Genomic DNA, 14,097 nt, shown 5'->3' on the forward strand with positions numbered 1-14,097 from the left:
AACTATTGAGCGCCTTTACAACTCCAGAAAATACTGAGGTGAGTTGGCATGCAATGACACTTTTCTACAGAAGTCTGTTATGGCTTTTTGTTTCTTCTCGCTCTAACCCCTTATATCTCTGTTACTTCCCATGCGTGCCACCTCACTGCTAATATGCTGTCAACGCTAGTTTCCCTCCTCCTTTTGAAATGTAGGGAAAAACTAAAACTTAGAAAGTTAATAATAGAGAACAGACGACTACACCTTAGAACTGGGGCAAATTCAAGAACAACTCAGACCCGGCTTAGACCTTCTCATAGTAAGTGAAGTCCAAAAAGATTGTGGCAGCATTTCTCATTTTGTCAAACATTTAACTGTGTTTCCCATCTGTTTATTGTGAAGTTTTCAGATCTTGCTTGTTTGAGTTTGCTATTTGACCCCTGGGTACTATTTAAATCAAAACCAATGAAATCATAAATTAATATACATGTTCTGAAAACAGCATCAGTGAAGTGAAATATCTCCTTTAAAATCAAAGCCAATTAGGGGCCGGCCCGGTGGCGCAGCGGTTAAGTTCGCACGTTCCGCTTCTCGGCGGCCCGGGGTTCCCTGGTTCGGATCCCGGTTGCGGACATGGCACTGCTTGGCAGCCATGCTGTGGTAGGTGTCGCACGTATAAACTAGAGGAAGATGGGCACGGATGTTAGCTCAGAGCCAGGCTTCCTCAGCAAAAAGAGGAGGACTGGCAGCAGTTAGCTGAGGGCTAATCTTCCTCCAAAAAAAAAACAAAAACAAAAATCAAAGCCAATTATTTCTTATACAATTTATATAAAGCATAAAAAGAAGGAAAAAACAGATCAAAGGGGAATATTTCAAATATTCAAAAATTATAATTCATATTTCAGTTAAATTGCTCTCAGGAAATAATATGGATATTTTATAGGACCTCTTTACAGAGTTTTTTAAGGCTGTAAATTGTTGCTTTTTATGTCAAAATATAATTATTTGAGAAGACTAAGAGTAAATATTTTTCTCTTGTTTTAAATCCTGTATTACAGAAAATGTTTATAAGGGTATGTATATTTTATAACTAAAGTCAATAATGCATGTCATTTTAAGAATATGATACTTAACTTTTTTGAATTTAAGACCACTATTGTTTGACATGTAATAAGGAGAAATCTAGTGGAGACTGCTAAATTTAAGTTCTTAAAATTTTAACTTCTTTGACAATTTATATCTTTCCCTTGCTTAACCAGCACTCTAAAATTGTTTTTTTCCCCTGTTTCTCCTCTTCACATGAACCACCTGAACCCACTTGCTTTGTTTTCTTCTGTTTCCATATCTCAACACAGAAGCAGGCCGCCTTGTGAAGGACAGATGTTCTCAAAGTAATCGTGTTCCAGAGGTGTAGAGGACAGAGAATCTCAATGGATTTGAAATATTTTCTAAAATTGGATCAGACACTGTTTTTTAGCACATTTTAGTCTTCTGGAGTAGAAGCTTAAAGGATTGAATATAAATCCACTTGTCTCCTATCCTATTAAAATGATGGAATTCCTGTTGTGCTAAAATAATATGCTTTGTTAAGCTGAAAAATTAATTCTGTTTGTTTTGTTTAAAAGAATACACAGAGTCAGAATACAGAGCTCTACTTTCGGTACTCATTGGGAATTAGTGTAGTAGAAGAGAAAAATGTGAACAATAATGAATTAGTTTTGGTATGAATCTTATCAAATTTACTTTAGCTGTTTTCTTTGTTTCTTGCACAACCTCTACCTGGCTCAAGCTTACTTTTACCTTTATTTTTTTTATATTTTTATTTTTTGAGGAAGATTAGCCCTGAGCTAACTACTGCCAATCCTTCTCTTTTTGCTGAGGAAGGCTGGCCCTGAGCTAACATCTATGCCCATCTTCCTCTACTTTATATGAGGGACGCCTACCACAGCGTAGCTTGCCAAGGAGTACCATGTCCACACCTGGGATCCAAACTGGTGAACCCGGGCTGCAGAGAAGTGGGACATGCGCACTTAACCAATGCTGCCACTGGGCCAGCCCCTACTATTACCTTTAATTTCTAAATTTTGTTTATTCCGCTTCTTGAATTTTGTTTCTAGTTTTGGATGAATTTTACTACAAATCATATTGCATATAGTTTCTTTTAGTTTTGCCCAAATATGTCTTAAAATTTGAAACTATATGTGTGCGTGCATAACTATCCCAAATGCTTTTTCCTATCCTTAAGTCATCAGAAAGATAAGTCAATAATCCATACATACAGGCATACTTCATTGTTTTGCATTTTGCTTAATTGCTCTTTGCGGATATTTCATTTTTTTTACAGCTTATTGAAGGCTCAGACGATGGTTAGCATTTTTTAGCAATAAAGTATTTTTTAATTACGACGTGTTTTTCTTTAGACATAATGCTATTGCACACTTAACAGAGTATAGTGTAAACATAACTTTTATATGCACTAGGAAACCAAAAAATTCATGGACTTACTTTATTGTGGTGATCTGGAACTGAACCCACAATATCTCCGAGGTATGCCTGTATTCGTTTCTATATTAGCTCTCTTCTTTTACTTGTGGTGTTAGAAAAATCTGCTTATACTCTTTACTTCCTTAGGAGTTTTGACATGTGAATATTCTTAAATAATATCTGAATTGACCTATGGAGGATTTTTGGAGGAGCTCATTGAGAGGACAAGACTGCTGGTTGATGCACAAGCTGGACCCAGGCAATTAGAGGTTCCTTACCAGCCCCACCTTCTCCTTGGAATGGATGTTCTGCCCACCGTTCCCATGGAGCCCTTTCCAAGGACGCAGCCTTGTGATAGCAATGTGTTGTTGAGAACTTCTGGACTGAATACACGACTGAATCCAGTTTTAAGGCCTTTCTGTAATCTTTTAAGATTTTTATGGGTGGGTTTGGAGATCTACTCATCTTGCAGCCACCCAAGACAGGCCTCTTAAGTAAGTTTCCTTGCTTATTAAACCTGCCTCTGACCAATTGGGAGTGGTCTGCCCCTTCTTTTGGTCTCTCCTTGCCCTCCATGTGTGGGGACCAGTTTGTGAACCAACAAGGATAACTACCAGATATTTATGCATCAGTGGGGTGACCATTAGAAGTGGTTTTCTCTGCTGATCAAAACAGATACCTAAAATAAACCTGTGTTAACAGAAGTGCAGCATGCTTAAATCCTTTGCCTTGACTCTTTCTCACCATGATTTTTATTCAGTTTACATGATAATAAGTTGTATATTTTATGCTGTTGTAACTGTTTCCCAGCCTTTGTCCTGTGTGTATGTTTTGTCTTTCCAGCTGATGTATGTAGAATTGGGAAACTTGTTTTTTCTCCCCAAATCCCCTCAGTACATAGTTGTATATTTTAGTTGTGAGTCCTTCCAGTTGTGGCATGTGGGAAGACGCCTCAGTGTGGCCTGACAAGTGGTGCCATGTCCACGCCCAGGATCCAAACCAGCGAAACCCTGGGCCGCCGAAGCGGAACACGAGAGCTTAACCACTCGGCCCTGGGGCCGGCCCCTGATGTATGTAATGGAAGAGAAAGGCTATGTGTTAGTCTTTGCACCCTTAGAGTGTCCTCAGAGGCATTCAATAGATAGGGCTGACTCTACATTTGTGTTTTTAAATTTGCCTATTAAAATTTCTTATTAGTTATTGACTTCTGTTGGTAAAAATCATATTAATACTTCTTAGGAAATTACAAACTCTGAAGCTGTCTAAGTAGAACTATGACCATGAAGGAGAGTGTGCGATGGAAAAGTCCCATCTCTGTAGTCCTCTCACCTAGTACTCAGTCTGCTAGTGACTAGCAGCATTACTACTAACTGAAAAGAGTTCTAAACAAAACTCTGGTACTCTCAAAGAAAAATAATCCTTTTCTGAGACAAACTTGACAGTAGGAGGACATGTGGACTATGTAAATACTAGGAATACTCAGTATTAGACATGCTCTTAAACCATGTGTTTATATCATTTAAATTGTTGTAACGTAACATTTTTCATGGTCCAAAATGATTTTTAAATCAATATTTTATGTTTTAAGCCTGTTAAAATTAGTTATATTTCTATCTGCAGCATCTGAGGACCTGTAGGGATCTGTAACTGCTTGTTCTTCAGTATTCCTGGAACCTAAATAATATGCACAAGTCAAAAATCAATCCTACGGGCCGGCCCGGTGGCGCAGCAGTTAATTTCAGATGTTCTGCTTTGGCGGCCAGGGGTTCACTGGTTCGGATCCCAGGTGCGGACATGGCACCGCTAGGCAAGCCATGCTGTGGTAGGCGTCCCACATATAAAGTAGAGGAAAATGGGCACGGATGTTAGCTCAGGGCCAGTCTTCTCAGCAAAAAGAGGAGGACTGGCGGCAGATGTTAGCTCAGGGCAAATCTTCCTCAAAAAAAAAAATCAATCTTACAATGTATTTATGCTACTTATTATGTATATGTACATATGTAATATATATTAACTTGTTTATAAAATCATTTCTATCAATAGGCTATAGTAAAAATATTGAAAAATCTTTCCTAAAAACAATGACTTCTCTTGGGATGTGTACAAAATAGTTCATCAGTAATTCTGTTTATATTTAGCTCAGTTGTGAACTCCGTAACCTGAGTCAATTATACAAAAAGCAGCAACTTCCCGGATATAAAGGACTCAGCAACTCCAGCTAATATAGTCATATCAGAAATTAACTATAGGTCCTGTTCACTTATCCCACGCCATCTACACGCCTCATTCAAGAGTCAGACGGAATATAATCATCATTCTAGATAGTTACAATCAAGGAAAATAAAATTATAGCCACTGGAGAAACCATGCCCCCTCTCCAACTGCCACCAACCGAAAAGATATCTCTGATGTAAATAAACATAAATTGTAGTTGGTTAGAATGGATTTAAACGTAGAGTCGAATTTTTGTTAATGTGAAGAATGGCTCAAAAATGTTGATTTTTAGGGAGGGGAGGTTCAGTCTGGAGTGGAATGTAGGGAAACTGACTAGACTATACTGATGGTGCTGGAGGAAAATAGCCCATGAAAGGGCCCAAAAGGGCTGTTCTGCAGGTGCTGGTATAGGAGAGATGCTAGAGGTCTGGTGTGGCCTAAATGTTTCATGAATGATCTGGTAGTCAAAGAAAATGTACAGGCTGGTTTTAGGAAAACAGTGCGCTCAGAATTATGGAGAGTTGAGGGAATGCAACTCAGACTGCTAGGGGAAGTGCCTTTTAAAAGCTAGCATGGTATCAGGGCTCCTCTAAAGTAACTGGCATTCAGACCACAGCAATCGAAGTGAAGAAGAGGAACAGTAATTAAAAACAAACAAATGAAACGGAGAAACAATGCGAGACAGCGTCAGTCGTTTCTCAAGTCCCTGGGAGTGTCGTTTCAATGGATGTATTTGGCTCCCTTACCTTTAAATAAGGGATATTAAGGTAGAATGGATTGAAATGAAAACCCTGGAGCTTCCCTTTGCTCCCAACTCGGTAAACCTGATACCATAACATGTATCTGGGAAAAAAGTAGAAACAATGCAAATCATCAGTGACTGGAGGCATGCAGCTGTGGTGAACCAATCACATTCCCGCTTAGCTCATCATTTTTTTAAATTCAGAAGAGAAACAGGTCCTGGAGAATGACGACACGTTTTTGTTAATTCAATAATATCAATTAAGCATGTATGTGCAAGTCATAGTTTTCTGGGCTGTTTAAATAAAAACAGCAAAGACAGACAAGAAACCATAATATAAAAATAAGGAATTTGTATGTAAGCAGATAATAAGTGCTATGGAAAAACGAGAAGTAGATGGGATAATAAGTATTAGGAGAGTCAACTGTGGGGGTTGATGGAAAGATTGGTTTGTAAGTTTTTAAAGAGTGGATATATTACATAATGATGTTTAAAAGGTATTTTTCATGACATAAAATCCTTGTAGAACATTTAGAATGCATAGGAAAAGAAGAAATAAAAATAAAATTATCACAAGTTCAGATATCCAAAGACAAGCTTCCTGTTGTCTTTCTTGTTTGTTTGTTTTGGATTAGAAGATATGATTTATAGTCTACTTTTTACAAACTCTACAAATATATTTTATTGGACTTTCAATGTTACAGATAGAATTTTTTATTATTAATGTAACATTGGTTTATAGCATTATATAAATTTCAGGTGTACATCATCACATTTCAGCTTCTGTGTAGACTACATCATGTTAGTTACCAAAAGCCTAGTTTCCACCCATCACTATACAAATATGTCCCTTACCCTTTTGCCTGCCCCAACCCCTTTCCCTTTGGTACCCACCAATCTGCTCTCTGTATCTATGTATTTGTTTGTTATTATTATTTTCCTTTATCTTCCACATATGAATGAAATTATATGATATTTGTCTTTCTCCAATTTTTTTACTATGGGATATTTCTTTTCTTATAAAACGAAACAAGTTATAATAATGTAATAACCAAGCATTTCATTTAAAGTATTCTTCTCCAATTTCCCCAATGTCCTAACTTACAGTCCTACTCTCAGACGTGACCATCGTTATTGGTTTCCTATATATCCTTTCAGAATTTTTCTGTGCATATTCAAGCGTAATATGTATAGTTTATATTTTTAAAAACATAGATGGTATCAGATTGTATCTATTATCATGACACTTTTCCAATCACTTAATATTGAAGAATTTTGAACATCTACAAAAGTATATAAGATAGTATACTGAAGCCTAATATAAACATTATTCCATTATCATCCATTCATCTCTCCTCTTCTCTTATTATTTTGTAGCATATCCTAGATATTATTCTATTTTATTTATAAATATTTCAGCATGTATCTCTGTAAGACAGAGATTCTCTCTCTTTATTTTTTAACACAAAGTCAATACTATTACTGCATCTAGAAATAACTGAACAGGGAATAAGTAAATCACCTATTATTTAGAAAATTAAGTGTAGATTGACAATTGGATCACAATTGTCATATATTTTTTACCAGTGAATTTTAAAATTCAATATCAAGGTAAGGTAAATACAGAGCAATAGACTGATTTTGTCTATTAATTCATTAAAAATTCTAATGGGTTCCACTCCATCTTTTATTGTTATTTTTTTAATTTACTAAAGACAAGAGACCTTCAGTATTAATTGTAACAAGTAGTAGTATTTGGTAGGTAGAGTCTTATACAGATTTTCTTGGTCGAATCACCATTTTGTAGTTTAATAAATTATTCTATGTCTTTATTTTCATTAAATTGATATTTGATTCTAAAGGCTTGGTGATGAATCAGTTCACTCTTCTATCAGGAGGCATGTGATGTTTTGCTGTCCCTCATTTTGTGATATTAGCAGTTGTTGATATTAAATACCTAGGTCCATTATTTTATTAGGTACAGAAAATTTGTACTGTTCTAATTCCATCATTTATTTTTCGTTTATTAGTTGAAGTATTTCTATAATGAGAAATTTTCCCCATCTCCTATTTGGCTATGTAGAAATACAGTTTATAAAAGGAAAGATTAATAAGTGCTTGATTCTTTCATTTACTAGTTTTAAAAACAATTAGCTATTTCCCCTGATTCCTCCAACTGTGCCCAATTGGTTGCTGCTGTTTTAAGAATTATTATGAACTAAAAATGTTAAATACTTAATGTATTTTAATCCGCTAGTTATTATTCTTATTGATGCTCAAATAGTACCATCTTTGGTCAGTAGGAATCACTTCAAATTGACTTAGTCTTTTGATGCAACTGTAGTAGTTTGTTGGGTTTTTTCTTTTTTTTGCTTAATTGCATCTGCTATGAAAACATTTTCCAAGTTTATCTGGTACATATCATACCCTAGACCTAAAATCAGCCATTTCTGCAAGGAACTCTGATTCTGCTTAAGAGGATATTGCATCTGGAGGCCACAACCTGGGAACGGGGCTGATTATTGCTTCTTTATTGATAAATATTTTTCTTAATGGACAGAAGTAGAAATGATTTTTAAAGATAAAATACTTTGTGAATTCATACTAAGACTTCTAATTTTAAATATGTATTTTTGACGTGTATATAAATAGAAAAAATGTACAAATCATAAAAATCATGGCTTAGTGAATTTAAACAACTTGAGGATAACTAGCACATATTATCAAGAAGCACCACAGCCACCAAGCCAGCACCACAGAAGCCCCACTTTGGTCTTTCCCAATTACTAACTCCCTTCAAAGAGAAGCACTAACCTGAAGTGTAACATCATAGATTAGTATATTCATACTAACTACATATAAGTTCTGCTAACTATGTACGTACTAAGTAAAGTTACACTTTCTGTATAAAATTAGAAGTTTTTTCACCCTAAACTGGAATCCTAAATGAATATTTATAGCTAATGGTTGACTTTCTTTCTATCTAGAGGTCAGAGATCCAGGATCTTTCTAAGTTACAGCTCTACCAATTTCAACATGTGGCCTTAGAGACAGCATGGTCCTCTGGAATATATCCTGGGGAATTTTTATAAGTGGGCCTGCAAGTGGTACACATTACTTCCATCTCCATTACACTGGGCAGAACTCAGTTGTATGGCCATCCTTAACTGCATGGGGGCCAAATAATAGAGTTCAGTTGAATGCTGAGAAGGAGGGAGACATGGGCAAGTTAATCATTTACCAACGTCATCCACAATCGTTCTTCTGGTTTCCAGATATGCAATTTATTCTTCTCTTACATGTAAACACACTCATCTCCACCCAATGGGAGAGAATCCAAGTCCTATCCTATCATTGCATCTGCGTGAAATCCAGAGTCTCTGGGGAATGCTGACAGAGAAGACAACCATCAGATGTAGACATTTCTCTTCATATCTGACTTCATATCTGACTTCATATCTGTATCAACTGCAAAGATGAATTGTCTTCCCACACACCCTTAATGGTGGCCCAGAAATAGGATATGGCATTATACGTTCAAGCTGGATGAGCACGTTTATGACATTATACATTCAAGGTGAAAGAACAATTATACCATCTATGGTATCTTTATATTAAGATTTCCCCCAATTGTGTTTTTAGATCTATTTCATTTTATTTGAAAAAACATTTATTTTAAAAAATGTATTTATAATATAATTATTTTGTAGGTCCACCAATATTGTAAATAATTTTAGTCAGTAAATATTTTAATATATGTGATTTATTTTGAAAGCATAACTATATAATTTATAAAAATATATATTTAATTAATATTTTATGTTTATAAAATGTATAATTTATAAAAATATATAATTTAATTCTTTTTAGTGCATAATAAACTTATTTTATTTTCATTCTAAAAGTTCTGTTTGGACGATAATTAATACAAAGTCTTTACCTTGAACAACTGGGGGGATGAGTCTATCTTCTACTTATACAATGAAAACTATGGTGGGCAGATTTGAGAGGAAAAATCAGGTAATCAATGACTAATGTGTTAATTTTGAAGTGTGTATTAAATCCATGAAGTGATATTGAAGTGGCAGTTAGATTTATGAGTTTGGCATTTGACAGAGTGGGAGGTATGATCAGATATATAAATTTGGTAGTCATCAGCAAATAGATGGTATTCAATATCATGAGGAATGATGCATTCACCAAAGGATGGAATATGGAGAAAAAATGGCAGTCAAGAAGTGAGCCATGATGCATTCCACCATTAAGAGAGGGGAGAGGAAAAATTATAAAGGAGAAATTAATGAGATGAAACTGCATTTATCACATTTATTAGAAGCAAGTGAAAGAAATTTATCAACAAGGAGGAAACAGTTATATGAAATAATATTGATAGATCAAGAAAGCAAGAATTTGGAGTAAACCATTTGATATAGCACATGGAGTTCTAAACAGTAGTTTTAGTGAAATGATGGGAAAAAAAACTTGATTGTTGTAAGTTTGGACAAAATGAGGGAGAGACAAGGGAAACTGCAAAGAAAACAGAAAATGGGGATAGCAATTAGGATGTGTAGAGCAAGATAAGCTATTATTTATTGATTTATTTATTTAATTGCGGTCATAGTAGTTTATAACATTGTGATATTTCAGTTGTATATTATTTGTTGGTCACCATATATATGTGTCCTTTTACCCCTTATGCCCACCCCCAGTCCCTTTCCCCTCTGGTAACCACTAATCTATTCTCTTTGTCCATGTGTTTGTTTGCATTCCATGTATGAGTGAAATCATGCAGCATTTGTCTTTCTCTGGTTTAGTTCACTTAACATAACACCCTCAAGGTCCACCCATGTTATTGCAAATGAGATGATTTGGGCTTTTTTTAAGGCTGAGTAGTATTCCATTGTATGTATATATACCACATCTTCTTTATCTATCCATCAGCTGAAGTGTACTTGGGTTGCTCCACATCTTGGCTATTGTGAATAATGCTGCAATGAACATAGGGGTGCGTGAGTCTCTTTGAATTGTTGATTTCATGTTCTTTGGATAGATACCCAGTAGTGGGATAGCTAGGTGATATGGTATTTCTATTTGTTATTTTTTGAGAAATCTCCATACTGTTTTCCATAGTGGCAGCACCAGTTTGCAAAAGCACCAGCAGTGCATGAGGATTCCCTTTTCTCCACATCCTGTCCAAGATTTGCTGTATTTTTTTGTCTTCATAATTATAGCCATTCTAACTGGTGTAAGGTGATATCTCATTGCAGGTTTGGTTTGCATGTCTCTAATGATTAGTGATGTCGAACATGTTTTCATGTGCCTGTTGGTCATCTGAATATCTTTGTTGGAAGAATGTCTGTTCATATTCTCTAGCCATTTTTTTTTTTTTGAAGAAGATTAGTCCTGAGCTAACATCCACTGCCAAACCTCCTCTTTTTGCTGAGGAAGCTTGGTCCTGAGCTAAATCTGTGCCCATATTCCTCTATTTTTATCTGTGGGATGCCTGCCACAGCATGGCTTGATAAGTGGTGTATAGGTCTGTGCCTGGGGTTCAAGCTGGCAAACCCTGGGCCACTGTAAACTTAATTATTTCACTACCAGGCCAGCCCCCTCTGCCCATTTTTTGATAGGATTGATTGTTTTCTTCTTGTTGAGTTGTGTGAGTTCTTTATATATTTTGGAGATTAACCCATTGTCAGACATATAATTTGCAAATATTTTCTCCCAGTTGGTGAGTTGTCTTTTCATTTTGTTCATGGTTTCCTTTTCCTTGCAAAAGCTCTTCAGTCTAATGAAATCCCATTTGTTTGCTTTTTCTTTTGTTTCCCTTACCCAAGTAGACATAGTATTTGGAAAGATCTTTCTAAGACTGATCAGAAAGAATGTGCTGCCTATATTTTCTTCTAGGAGTTTTACGGTTTCATGTCTTAACTTCAAGTGTTTAATCTGTTTTGAGTTAATTTTTGTGTATGGCAAAATTAACTGTCTACTTTCATACTTTTGCATGTGGCTGTCCAGGGTTCCAAACACCATTTACTTAAGAGACTATCTTTTCTCCATTGTATGTTGTTGGCTCCTTTGTCAAAGATTAGCTGTGCGTAGATGTATGGTTTTATTTCTGGGCTTTCAATTCTGTCCCACTGATCTGTGTGTCTGTTTTTGTGGCAGTACTATGCTTTTTTGATTATTATAGCTTTGTAGTATATTTTGAAGTCAGGGATTATGATGCCTCCAGCTTTGTTCATTTTTTTCAGGATTGCTTTAGCTATTTGGGGTCTTTTGTTTCCTCATATGAATTTTAGAATTCTTTGATCTATTTCCATGAAGAATTGGGATTCCGATTGGGATTGCACTGAATCTGTAGATTGCTTTAGGTAATATGGACATATTAACTATGTTTATTCTTCCAATTCACGTGTGTGGAATATCTTTCCATTTCTTTATATCTTCTTCAGTTTCTTTCAATAATGTCTTATAGTTTTCAGTATATAGGTCTTTCACCTCTTTGGTTAAATTTATTCCTAATCAACATGTTACCATTGGAACAATAAAGAAATCAAAGGAGATATTACAAAAACCCAGAGGCAAATGAAAATACAACATACCAACTCATATAAGATACAGTAAAAGTGGTTATAAGAGGGAAATTCATAGCACTACAGGCCAACCTCAACAAATGAGAAAACTCTCAAATAAGTAATATTTAACTACAGCTAATAGAACTAGAAAAAGAAGAACAAACAAAGGCCAAAGTCAGGAGAAGGAGGGAAATAATAAAAATCAGAGCAGAAATAGATGAAATTGAAACAAAAAAGACAGTAGAAAGGATCAATGAAACTTTTAGAAGATAAACTCTCTCATCTTTTATTTATCTAGGAAAGTTTTTATTTCTCCATATCTGAAGGATATTTTTGCTGGATAGAGTATTATCGGCTGAAGGTTTTTGTCTTTCAGAATTTTCACTATATCGTTCCATCCTCTCCTAGCCTGTAAGGTTTCTGCTGAGAAATCTGCTGAAAGCCTGATAGGGGTTCCTTTGTAGGTTATTTTCTTCTGCCTTCCTACCCTTAATGTTTTTTCTTTGTCATAGGCTTTTGCCAGTTTTATTGCTATATGCTTTGGAGAAGGTCTTTTTACATTGATGTAATTAGGAGTTATATCAGCTTCTTTTACTTATAATTCCAGCTCATTTCCCAGGTTGGGGAATTCCCCAGCTATTATTTCTTTGAACAATCTTTTTGCCCTTTCTCTCTCTCTTCTCTTTCTGGAATACCTATAATCCTTATAATGAATTTCCTAATTGAGTTGGATATTTTTCAGAGAATTTCTTCATTTCTTTTTTGTCTTAGTTCTCTCTTCTCCTCCATCTGTAGCATTTCTATATTTCTGTCCTCTACATTACTAATTCTGTTGTCCATAATATCAGCTCTGTTATTTAAAGACTCCAGATTTTTATCTTCTTCATTCTGTTTTTCATCTCCAACATTTCTGATTGGTTTTTCTTTATAGTTTCAATCTCTTTTGTGAAGAATTCCCTCTATTAGTTAATTTTATTCCCCATTTCATTGAACTGTTTTTCTGAGTTCTCTTGTAACTTGTAGAGTTTTTTAATGATGGCTACTATTTTGAATTCTCTGTCATTTAGATAGTAAATTTTTGTGCCTTCAGGGTTTATTTCTAGGTGTTTGTCTTTTTCTTTCTTGTCTGTGGTATTAATACACCTGTCTATACAATTTGATGGGATGGTTTTGTGCCTTCGCATACTGATAGAATCTGGTCCCAGATTCCACCTCTGCCACTGGCATGGGGTGGGGAGGCAGGAGCTGTGTATTCGGAGCCTACTGTGACCCCTGGCAGCCATGCCTGTCTAAGCCTAGGCCACTCCTTGGGACCACAGTGGCACTATGGACTTGCCACTGAATGGAAAAGTGATCACATGAGGGCTTAGGGCTGCTGCCGTCTGCTCCCACAGTTCCACTAAGGCAGGCCCCCACCTTTGGGGCTGCAGTGGTACTGTAGTCATTCTTGGCAGCTTGGAAGTCTTCCACCCGGGCATGGAGATTCACCATTGCCTTTTCCTTGGTCACATCAGCTCTTGTGCTTGGTGGATGGGCCTCCCGACTGGGTGCGAGCCTGGGTCACTCCCTGGGACTGTGGTGGCTCTCTGGGCTCTCCCGATGGATTGGAAAGCAATTATGCGGGGCTCAGGGCTGCTGTCACCTGTTCCCACAGTCACACCAAGGCACACCTGCACCCTCAGGGCTGTAGCATTACTGCGGGTGCTCCAGCCAGAAAAGCAGTAACACACATGCACAGGGCTCCCAGGAGGCTGGAGAGTGCTCACCTAACTCCACCACCTTCCCAGGGGTCATCCATCAACCTTCAGATGTATAGCTGCACAGTCTCTCAGGTGTCCTGTTATGCTGTGTAGTATCCTGCATAGATCAATGAATGCCCATTTAGTTGTATTTCTAACTGGGAGAGATAAAAGGAACAGCTCACTCCACCATATGACTGATGTCACCCTGAAACAGTAATAAGTTGTTTTTTAAGATGAAAAAATGATATTACTTTTTTTGGTTAGGGAAGTAATTATGTAGACAGCAAAAAAAAAAAAAGGAAAAAAAGGAATTATAGGAGATATAAGGATAATGTTGTTGAGTTGGCAAAACCAAATAAGA

Source organism: Equus quagga, chromosome 11, assembly GCF_021613505.1.
Source record: "Equus quagga isolate Etosha38 chromosome 11, UCLA_HA_Equagga_1.0, whole genome shotgun sequence".
Lineage (NCBI taxonomy): Eukaryota > Metazoa > Chordata > Mammalia > Perissodactyla > Equidae > Equus > Equus quagga.